The following is a 10530-nucleotide window of genomic DNA, read 5'->3' on the forward strand; positions in this document are numbered from 1 at the left end:
CAGGTGCAAAAGTCCAAAGCAGAGGCTGAGGGACAACTGGCAGAGGCGTTGGAGCTCCAGACCGACTTCTATGCTCGGGAAGTCGACCTCAAAGTTCAGGTGACGAGCCTTCAAAACATAGTCGAAGCTTACGAAAAAGTTCAGAAGGACTTGAAGGCCCGTTGCTGTGAACAAACTGGCGCAATGGAGCAGATGGAAGGGGAAAGGGCGTCCCAGACCCAAGCTATGGGCCTTCTCCGGGCGGACTACGACAAACTGCAAGTCGAGGTCAACCGACTCCGCGTGGAGAAGGAGGCTTTGGAGAAGCAGGTGGCCTTCGGGGACACCGTCATTGGAGAACTTGAGAAGGACAAAAAGACCCTCATCCAGGAGATGGCGGGCACTTTCGAGGAGGGATTCCAGGAAGCTTTGGCTCAAGCAATCTGCATGAACCCGGGGATCGACATTTCCAGCTGGGATTCCACTCACCACATTGTTGACGGAAAGGTCGTGCCTCTGGAGATAGACGATTGAGCCGCCACCCTCGATCATTAGTCCATTCCTTTATACTTGTTTTAACTTTCTTCGATAAACTTGTAATTCGTTGAATCGTCTGCACTCTTGCTACAACTCTGGGATTTTGTATGATTACTTTCGTGTCCTCGCGACATAAAATTCTGCCTGTGTGATTTTATTCTCATCCTTTGCCTTCGCGTGCTTCGGTTGTTTTGCTTGTATTATACTCGCTTCTTTCACTTCGTTGGGCGGCCTTGTATGCCCGGGAAAGGTCACGCGCCAATGCCCACGCCCATGGAGAGGCTCACCTAATGGTGCCGTATCGTCCACGGGGTGTCTCTAACACCCAAACGGTCCTTCCCTTGATCCTTAACGCCCGACGCCCACGCCTAAGGAGAGGCCTGCTACAGCAGCGCCGTATCGTCCTCGGGTGTCTGAAACGCCGAGTGCTTTGGGGGGGGGGGGTCGTTCCCTCCATGGTCTTTCCTTCCCATAGGTATCGGGGAACGCCCTGCCAGTGATTCGCTGGCGTTTTGGCGGTCTCGTCTCCCTCCACAGTCTTTCCTACCTATGGGTATCGGGGAGGCGACGCCAGTAACTAACTTTGCCCTTTTCGACTTCGTCTCCCTCCACAGTCTTTCCTACCTGTGGGTATTGGGGAGGCAACCTCGCTGATTTTTTGGTTGGCGACGCCCGCGACGTCTTACGCTGGCGTCGTCCTTTATGTCCTTCCAGGCGACGCCACGGGCGTCTCATGCTGGCGTCGCCTTGGGCGTCGTCTTTACCTTGACATTGACTTTGACCTTGGCCTTGGTCGACCCCTGGGGACAGCGAAGAGCTCAAGGTTCTCCCCGTGCCATCCACGTGGCGCTTCTTGTATGGCTGATGGGACGTTCAGTCATTCGACTTGATCCACGTGGCGCTCCTTGTATGGCTGATGGGACGTTCAGTCATTCGACTTGATCCTGACTCCTACTGCGCCCCTGACCCACTTTCGACGGCGCATCGTACCACTGGGTATTCTGTCGATACGACGTGTTCTGAGTTTAACCAGGGATGCCAGGGCCACCCTTCCATCTTCTGCCACGTGGCCCGATCGTGCGGTGCATCCATTCGCGTCGTTCAATGCTCTAACTGCAGTACTTCTACTTGCGTCGTTTGGTGCTCTAACCGCTTTATTTAACTCTTCAAACTCTGAAACTATTCTCATCATTTCTGCACTCTTCATAACCTACTTACACTATCTCTTCTTGCACCCTTTCTTCTTGGACCCTTTCTTCTTGCACCCTTTCTCCTCTCGCGAAGGGCTCTTCCAGCGTTCGCTCCGACCATCGCTCGACTCTTGCATTACCGGCGGGCCATACGCCTTCGACAATCCCTAATCTTGTTAAAGAATGTCCTCTCATGCTACCTTCCCCAGGGTCAATCCCAAGGACCTGTACCCTTAGGCTTCGAGTGAGCTTCTTGACGAATGCTCATGCTTACTCGCCACCAAGGCCATAAGGGAACACAAAGGAGATTCATGCTCCTATGATCACCGTGCCTTCGCGAGGAGGCATGATGACGACATTGTTGTGCTCCCTTGCACTCTAGGGGAGCCAGTCTGTGGAGATGATCGGGCCAACGAAGGGGTCCCCTTCTTCTACTTTTACCAGGTGGTTTTCAAGACCATCGGCGTGCGCCTGCCCTTCTCCCGGTTCGAGAAGGAACTGCTGACAGAGATCCATGTCGCTCCGGCCCAGTTATACCCCAACAGTTGGACCTTTGTCAAAGCCTTTGACATCCTCTTCGGGTTTCTGGGTTGTGCGCCCTCGGTTGACCTCTTTCTTCACTTCTTTGAGGTGAAGAGGCAAAGGCACAACCTCTGGGTAACTCTCAGTAACGTTCCCGGGAGAGTTCTCCTAACACCCTTCCAAAACTCATTCACCGGGTGGAAAGGCCGGTTCTTCAAGATCTGTTGCACTGACCTCGTTCCCAACGCCCTGGATGGTTTTCCACTGTATTGGGTGAGGGAGGCGAGGGTTCTCAAAACCAAACCCTTCAAGAAGCTGGCTCCGAATGACCAGGTGGCTTGCCGGATTCTTGCTGAGGCGGGAAGTTTCGACTCCGCCACCTTGATCAGCTTGGAGTTCAACGCTGGAACTCTTGAAAAGTACATATGTAAGAGTCACTGCCCTAGAAACTTCGGCCTTTATTGCTTTCTATCTGTGCATGTCTTGCTTCATGATGTCTCTGACACATTTATCTCCCTTGGTGCAGGTTCGAAAATAAACCGAGAGAGGAGGACACGACTCACCCGAGCTCTGCGGGCTGGGATCAGGGCTTCGTCTTCCTCCAGTGCTGACTCCGATGGCCACTGAGAAGTGGCTCGTTTGTGTTTTGCATGAGTTGTAATATTGGCCCTAACCGCCTTACGCCCATTTGTACCGAACATTGCTTGTAACATCAACTTTTCTATACCATACTTGATTTTTTGCAACGCCGCTTTACTTTGCATACGTTTCGTATATTGTGCGCTTTTCCTTCTTGATGTTCCTCAACGGCGCCTGTACTCAGGCGACACCTGTCTTCTTGGCGATGCCTTTTCTCTGGGCGACGTCTTCTCTCTTGGCGACGCCTTCACCTAGGCGACGCCTTGACTTGGCGATGCCTCACACTACTTCAAACAGAGAAAAGTAAAGGCTGAAAACCAAGGCACGGCTTTTCCTCAAACTTGTTTTTTCTTTTATTCAGGTGACCTCGTTAAAAAACCCCCGAGAAAACTAAATTGTTACATGGCTGCTTACATAAGTCAACTAAAATAAAATTTTAAGTTGGCTGCATTCCAACTGCGCGGGATAGGACCTCCATCCAAGGTCTCTAGGCTGTACGAACCGTTGCCCTTAGCCTCAGTGACTCTGAAGGGTCCGGTCCACTTGGGAGACAGCTTATTCTCCAGTTCGTATGGGTGGGCCTTCCTCATCACTAGGTCGCCGATCTGAAACTGTCGTGGCTTTACCTTAGAGCTATATTGCCGCTCTACTCTTCTCTTCATCGCTTCAGCTTTTATTCTGGCTTCTTCCCTGGCCTCGTCTAGTAGATCCAGGTTTACCCGCCTTTCTTCATTAGATTCCTCTACCACAAAGTTTTGAAAACGTGGTGAGCTTTCATGTATTTCTACCGGAATCATCGCGTCCGACCCGTACACCAAACTGAAAGGTGTCTCCATGGTAGAGGATTGGGGCGTGGTGTGGTATGCCCATACGATCCTTGGTACCTCTTCCGCCCACGCCCCTTTGGCTTTCTCTAACCTTCTCTTTAACCCCCTCAGCAGAACTCTGTTTGCTGACTCTAGTTGCCCGTTGGTTTGCGGGTGTTCGACCGATGCGAACACTTGTTTGTTTCCTACCTCAGCGCACAGATTTCTCAACTTCTGACTGGCAAACTGGGTCCCGTTATCGGATATCAAGCGCCTAGGTACGCCAAAGCGGCACACAATGTTCTTCCACACAAAATGTTGTACCTTGTGCGCAATGATCTGTGCTACGGGCTCTGCCTCTATCCACTTGGTGAAGTATTCGATGACGACGATCAAATACTTCATCTGCCTGATTGCCAGTGGGAACGGGCCCAGGATATCGATTCCCCATGTATGGAAAGGCCACGGGCTGTTTATGGATCGCAATTCTTCTGGCGGCGCCTTAAAGGGTGAAGGGAGGAGGGAGTATATAAACTGCCCTTGGCCTCGATTCCTGAATGATGTGGGACTGTATTGGCATACGGGAACAAGCCCCCCAGTCGAGGTCTAAGGGGAGTTTGTCCCCCTAGCTGAGGGCGAAGGAGCCTCTTCGGCCCCACGGTGGGCGCCAAATGTTCCGTCCGGTTGACTGGGACGTCTTCGTGCGCGACCTCAATCGTCAGCTAGGGACTCCTTCCCACTGGTTACCTGTGGATTCCTGCAAAAAAGTGGACAAAGGGGCGCCTTAGCGGCCGTTTGCACTCCGACGCTCAAGTCAGCCGGCAAGAAACACCAAAACTGTGCACCTCCGTATCTGAGCACCGCGTATGGCACTCCGAAGGTGGTAAAAGAACTGTGTATTCTGTGTATATTCTCGCTTTGGCAAACAACCTCTTTTCCAGTCCCTTGTGCGTAGCCCTGCGACTTCGAGCAAGCAACTGGAGTGTATTCTGGGAAAATTTGCCAAAACGTCCAACCCCGTTTCCAACATTCTCAGCGCTATTTAAACTACCTAAGCATTTAAAGCACCTTAAAGCGCTTTTAATCACAAATGTAACGCACTCAATCAGCGTGTCTAATTAGAAAACGCAGCGCATTTAAGACTTTGAAACGCTTGGGAGCCTTTATAGTACCTTGAACGCTCGAAACAGAAACTGTACTAAATGACTTTAATTACCTGGTACCTGACTAAAGGGTGTTTCTATTCTGACCTGGCTGTCGTACACGTGGAGGGCCTCACGACGCCATGACCCCATCTGGGGGCGTTTCTGCCCAGCTGGGGACGTTTCTACGTGTGAGTCCTCCTGCCTGGGAGTGCTACTGCGCAAGGGGTGACTTTTTGGGTGCCAACTCATGCCCCCAATCATCTAGTCACTCACTTTGAGAGCGTATATGCCTTCCTCTTGTACCCTGCACCTGGCTACCCTGGGCGTGACCCTCCCCCTGAGTCGTATCTGTCCCAAAGGTGTCTATGGGGCGGCAGGGGTACTTCACGAGTCAGGCTGCCCTACACTGGTGCTATCACTATGGCCTCGAAGCCACCTTTTCCTTCTCTTTATCACTACCCCGAATTATCGGGACCTGAGGCCTTCCCACGGTGTCGCTCCCTCCATGGTTTTTCCTACCCACGGGTATCGGGGAACCGCATTGTGATTGCCTTGACTTAATGATATTTGATCGTGGCGACGCCCTGGTTGGGCGACGCCTTCACCTAGGCGACGCCTTGCCTTGGCGACGCTTCCTCTTGGCGACGCTGGCACTTGGCGTATCTTTACCTAGGCGACGCCTTGTGTTGACTTTGACTCCAGGCGTTAACTTTGACCTTGACTTTGTCAACGCCCGGATACGGGACGGTACAGTTTGTGTGAAAAATGCATAGCTTGCCGCAAAGCTAAATCTAGATTGCATCCCCATGGTTTATATACTCCTCTTCCTATCCCTTCAATGCCTTGGGTTGACATTTCTATGGATTTCATCTTAGGACTACCCAAGACATCAAAGGGAAAGGATTCCATTTTTGTGGTAGTGGATCGTTTTTCAAAGATGGCTCACTTTATTCCTTGCCACAAAGTGGATGATGCATGTCATATTGCAAACCTCTTCTTTCAAAAAGTAGTTCGTTTGCATGGGATTCCTAGAACTATTGTGTCCGATAGAGATTCCAAGTTCTTGAGTCACTTTTGGAAGACCTTGTGGGGAAAGCTTGGTACTAAACTTTTATTTTCTACCACTTGTCACCCACAAACCGATGGTCAAACCGAAGTGGTAAATAGAACTTTGGGACAAATGTTGCGATGCTTTATTTCGAGAAATCCTAGAGTGTGGGAGAATTTACTACCACATGTTGAATTTGCTTATAATCGTGTAGTAAATTCTACCACCTCACATTCTCCTTTCGAGGTTGTCTATGGGTTCAATCCCTTAACACCTCTTGATCTTCTTCCTATTCCCATACTTGAGGATGTCTTGTGCAAATATGGGGATGCAATGGCTTCTTTTGTGAAAACTTTGCATAAAGACATCAAGATGAGAATTGAGAAGAAGGTTGGCAAGTATGCTGAACTTGCGAATAAAAGGAGAAAAGCATTGTTATTTGATGAGGGTGATTGGGTTTGGCTTCACTTGAGGAAAGATCGTTTTCCTACTCAAAGGAAGTCCGAACTAATGCCTCGTGGTGATGGACCTTTCCAAGTACTAAAGAGGATTAATAACAATGCTTCTGAGTTAGATATGCCTGATACATACCTTGGTAGTCATACATTTAATATCAGTGATCTAACTCCTTTTTCTGTAGGTCTCCAGAATTCGTGGTCAAATTCTCTCCAACTCGGGGAGTATGATGGAGATCAAGATCAAGAAGAAATAGAAGCCAATAATCAAGGACAAGAGGAGGTAGAGTCCCAAGTTGAAGACGCTCAAGAAGTCATTAGCCCACCTCATAGGCTTACAAGGAGCAAGTTTAAGGAATTAGGAAATAGTGGAAGATTGTTTTCTCTTTTTATAGTATCTTTTGTATTAAAAGGTGCTTAGAGGGAAACATTAGACACCTCTTTTGTAAAAGCATCTTTAGATTTTAGTTTAGAAAATTCTAGAAGCTTGGGGAGTGAGCTTAGTAGGGGCGTGAGTGTAGGAGTCTTTTGGGTAGCTTATGGAATAAGCTTTGTAAGCAAATGATCAACCCTTGCTCCTATAAAAGGAGGGCTTAGGTCCTTCATAATTCAGAATTGATGTTTGAAGTAGCAAAACTCTCCCAAATTGGTGATTGAGTGTGTGAGAACTTGTTTTCTCCTCTTCCTAGTCTCATCTTGAGAGCCTTGGTTCCCTCAAGTGGCGGCAATTCACACTTATCTTAGAGCATTCATACTTCAAGTGGCGTGTCCATCAACCATGCTCTTCATTCACATAAGTTCCTCTCTTCTCCATCTTTTCATTTCATCTCCATGTTCATACGAAGCTAAAACATGTCTTAGGTTCCTATTCTTTCAATTTCATTCGGTGCTTTAGCTTAATTCTTGTTATGATTCGGTTCTTCTTCTTTTTGGCTGGTTTCATTTGGTTCTTCTTCATTTCCTATTAATTTGTTCGATGCAGTTCAATTTCTAAGCAATTTAAATGGTTAATTTGTTTTCTTACTTCTTTTAATCGGTTCAATTGGCAAGAAATGGGTCTTCCATGTGAGTTTGGTGTTTGGCGCAAGTTTTGGTGAGTTCTTGAAACATAGAACATTGATCTATTTCTATTAAAAGTGCCTATTCATTCTCCAACTCAAGTTGATTCAATAAAATGTCAAAGAATCATCTATATCTTGCTATTGGAACCATATCAAAAAGTGACTCAAGAACTTGGAATCCCAATCGGATACTATACTTCTAGGAAGTCCATGTAAACGAACAACTTCATTAAAGAAGAGATTTGCAATATGACAAACATCATCCACTTTGTGGCATGGAATAAAATGAGCTATTTTAGAAAAACGGTCCACTACCACAAAGATGGAATCCTTACCCTTCGATGTCTTGGGTAATCCTATGATGAAATCCATAGAAATATCAACCCAAGGCATTGTTGGGATAGGAAGAGGGGTATATAAACCATGGGGATGACTTTAGATTTAGCCTTCCTACATGCTATACATTTATCATGGAAGCTATGTACAGATTTGCGCATGTGAGGCCAAAAGAAATGTTCATGCAATGTTTCTAAAGTCTTAATGACCCCAAAATTTCCCATAAGCCCACCCTCATGAACTTCTCTAACAAGAGATAGTCTTATAGATCCTTTAGGAACACAAAGTCGTTTACCTTTAAAAAGAAATCCATCTTGTGAGAAAAAATCTTTGTGTCCACCCTTAACACACTCTTGAAAGATGAGAGAAAAATCAAGATCATCATGATAAAGTTCCTTGATGTGATCAAACCCAAGATATTGGACATCTAAAACGTTTAACAAATTATAGCGTTGATGACTTTTTACGGCAAGTACACCCCGTTTGTCATGTTAGAAGTAATACTTGTCCCTAAGGACGGATATCGAACCCACAAGGAACAGTGAATTATCGGGTACAATATTCACTAAATATAACAACAAAACAATAAAAAGAGTTTTGAAGTGATTGTGTTGGCACTGATCAATAAGAAAACAAACAAAGAATTAGTTGTTTCAATTGGAAAAATAGGGATTAGGTTCCATCTCCCCCACTCTCATGCATTTTGATTAGCATGTTAATATTGAGTTCTTTGATTGAAATTGATGCCCGTAGAAAATTCATTTATATCGATCCCTCGCATATAAAATCCTTAAGAATGTTTCCTAAATATCGATCCCTCGTATATTTATATAAACAACTTGGAATCACACTCAGACGTTGTTCTGTCCGGCTGACCGGGATCATCTTTGCACGTGGCCTGTCCTCGCGAGCTAGGGCACCTTCGTCTTGCTCCTTCTGTGAGTACCTGAAAGAAGTGAAGAAAGGGGTGCCCTCGCGGTCGTTTGCACTCCGACGATCAAGTCAGCTAGCAAGAAACACCAAAGTGACTGAAAACTCTATGATAATCTCAATGACTGAAACTGTGTGGCTAAAACTGTGTTGCCCTAATTGCCTTGTGCTCACTGCGGGGTGCTGCGAAGACAACTAGGGTTTGTGCTCTGTGTGACTTATGAGAATTAGGTTAAAACTCGTGTAACTGTGAAAGCGTACCTTACTAGGGTTCTTCGTGCCCTTTATATAGGTGAAAACTAGGGTTTACCTTTGCGCTGCTGCTATTATCTAGGGTTCCTTGGAGAAGGTCCTTGCGCCGCTATCCCTAGGATCTTGGCGTATCTGGCCCATGGACTTTCCTTATCTGGAGTGCAATGAATAACCTTGCGGCCCCTTGGGCTCTAACTGGAACGCTTTATCTCTCGCGCCATCATACTATTTGGGCGCCAACTCATGCGCCCCAATCACTGGTTACTTGCCCTGGATATGTATACCTTTATTTCGTACCATGCACGTGGTCTAACCCTGGTCGTGGCCCTCTCATGGGTCGTATCTATACCAGGGTTTCTCAGCAGTGGTCGTAGGTACTTCATGTGCCAGGTTTACCCCCTGCTGGCACTAAAACTTATGGGCTTGGAGCCACCTTTCTTTACCTTGTTACTGTTCTGGACTGTCGAGGCTATGCATCTTCTTGGCGATTTCTCTCTTAGGCAAAGTTCCCTTGGGCGACGTCTCTCTACGTGTTGACTTTGACTTTGACCTTTGGTTGATCACCCCGGGACGGTACACAAGCCCCCTAGTCTTAAGCTGATGGCTTGTTTCTGCGAAAAGACTAAGGCCTTACCCCTGTTGCCCTTGCGGCGTTTTGACGACGTGTCACTGCCCGACTGGTTGACGTGACATTTCTGCGTCGCCGACGCGATGTACCCTCAAGGACTCTGACGATGTGATATTCTCTGAGCGAGAAAGATGACACTTCAGTTCGCACCTCTATCTCGTGACACGTGGCCCAATCGTAAGGCGTTCGCTTTAACGTCCTTTACTGCTTCAACTGTCACGCTTGAATCTTTGAAAACCCCGTGCCTTAACTCACTGTCTTTACTTCTTTCGCATCTTTCTTGCGATATTCATCTTCTTCTTAAGAACTCCTTGTTCCGTGTTCTTTCCTTGTAAACTTTCCTTCTATTCCGCTGTTGGATCCTTCCTCCTTGACCTTCAGTTTCTTCACTGGCAGTTACGTACTAAAATGTCTACCAACCCTTCTTCCTCCAGAGTGGGTCACAAGGATCTTTACCCTTGGGCTTCGAGTGAACTTCTTGACGAATTCTCTAGCTTACTTTCCACCAGGGCCCTGAGGGAACACGTGGGGGAAGAGTGTTCCTATGATCGTCGTGCCTTCGCAAAGAGGACATCGCCGTGCTCCCTTGCACCTTAGGAGAGCCGGTGTGTGGGGATGAGCGGTCCAACAATGGAGTCCCCTTTTTCTATTTTTACCAGGTGGTCTTTAAGCGTGTCGGCGTGCGCCTTCCTTTTTCTAGGTTCGAGAGAGAGCTGCTAACAGAGATGAACGCTGCCCCAGCCCAACTGTATCCTGACAGTTGGGCCTTCGTTAAAGCCTTCGACATTCTGTTTGGTTTCCTAGGATGTGCACCCTCCGTAGACATCTTCCTTCACTTCTTTGAGGTGAAGAGCCAGAGAAATAACCTCTGGGTGACTCTCAGTAACGTTTCTGGTAGGATTCTTTTGACCCCTTTCCAGCAAACCTTCACAGGGTGGAAAGGCAGGTTCTTCAAGGTGTGCTGTTCCAGGCTTGTGCCTTCTGCTCTGGACGGCTTTCCTT

The sequence above is a fragment of the Phaseolus vulgaris genome, chromosome 7 (assembly GCF_051622355.1).
Source record: "Phaseolus vulgaris cultivar YP4 chromosome 7, ASM5162235v1, whole genome shotgun sequence".
Lineage (NCBI taxonomy): Eukaryota > Viridiplantae > Streptophyta > Magnoliopsida > Fabales > Fabaceae > Phaseolus > Phaseolus vulgaris.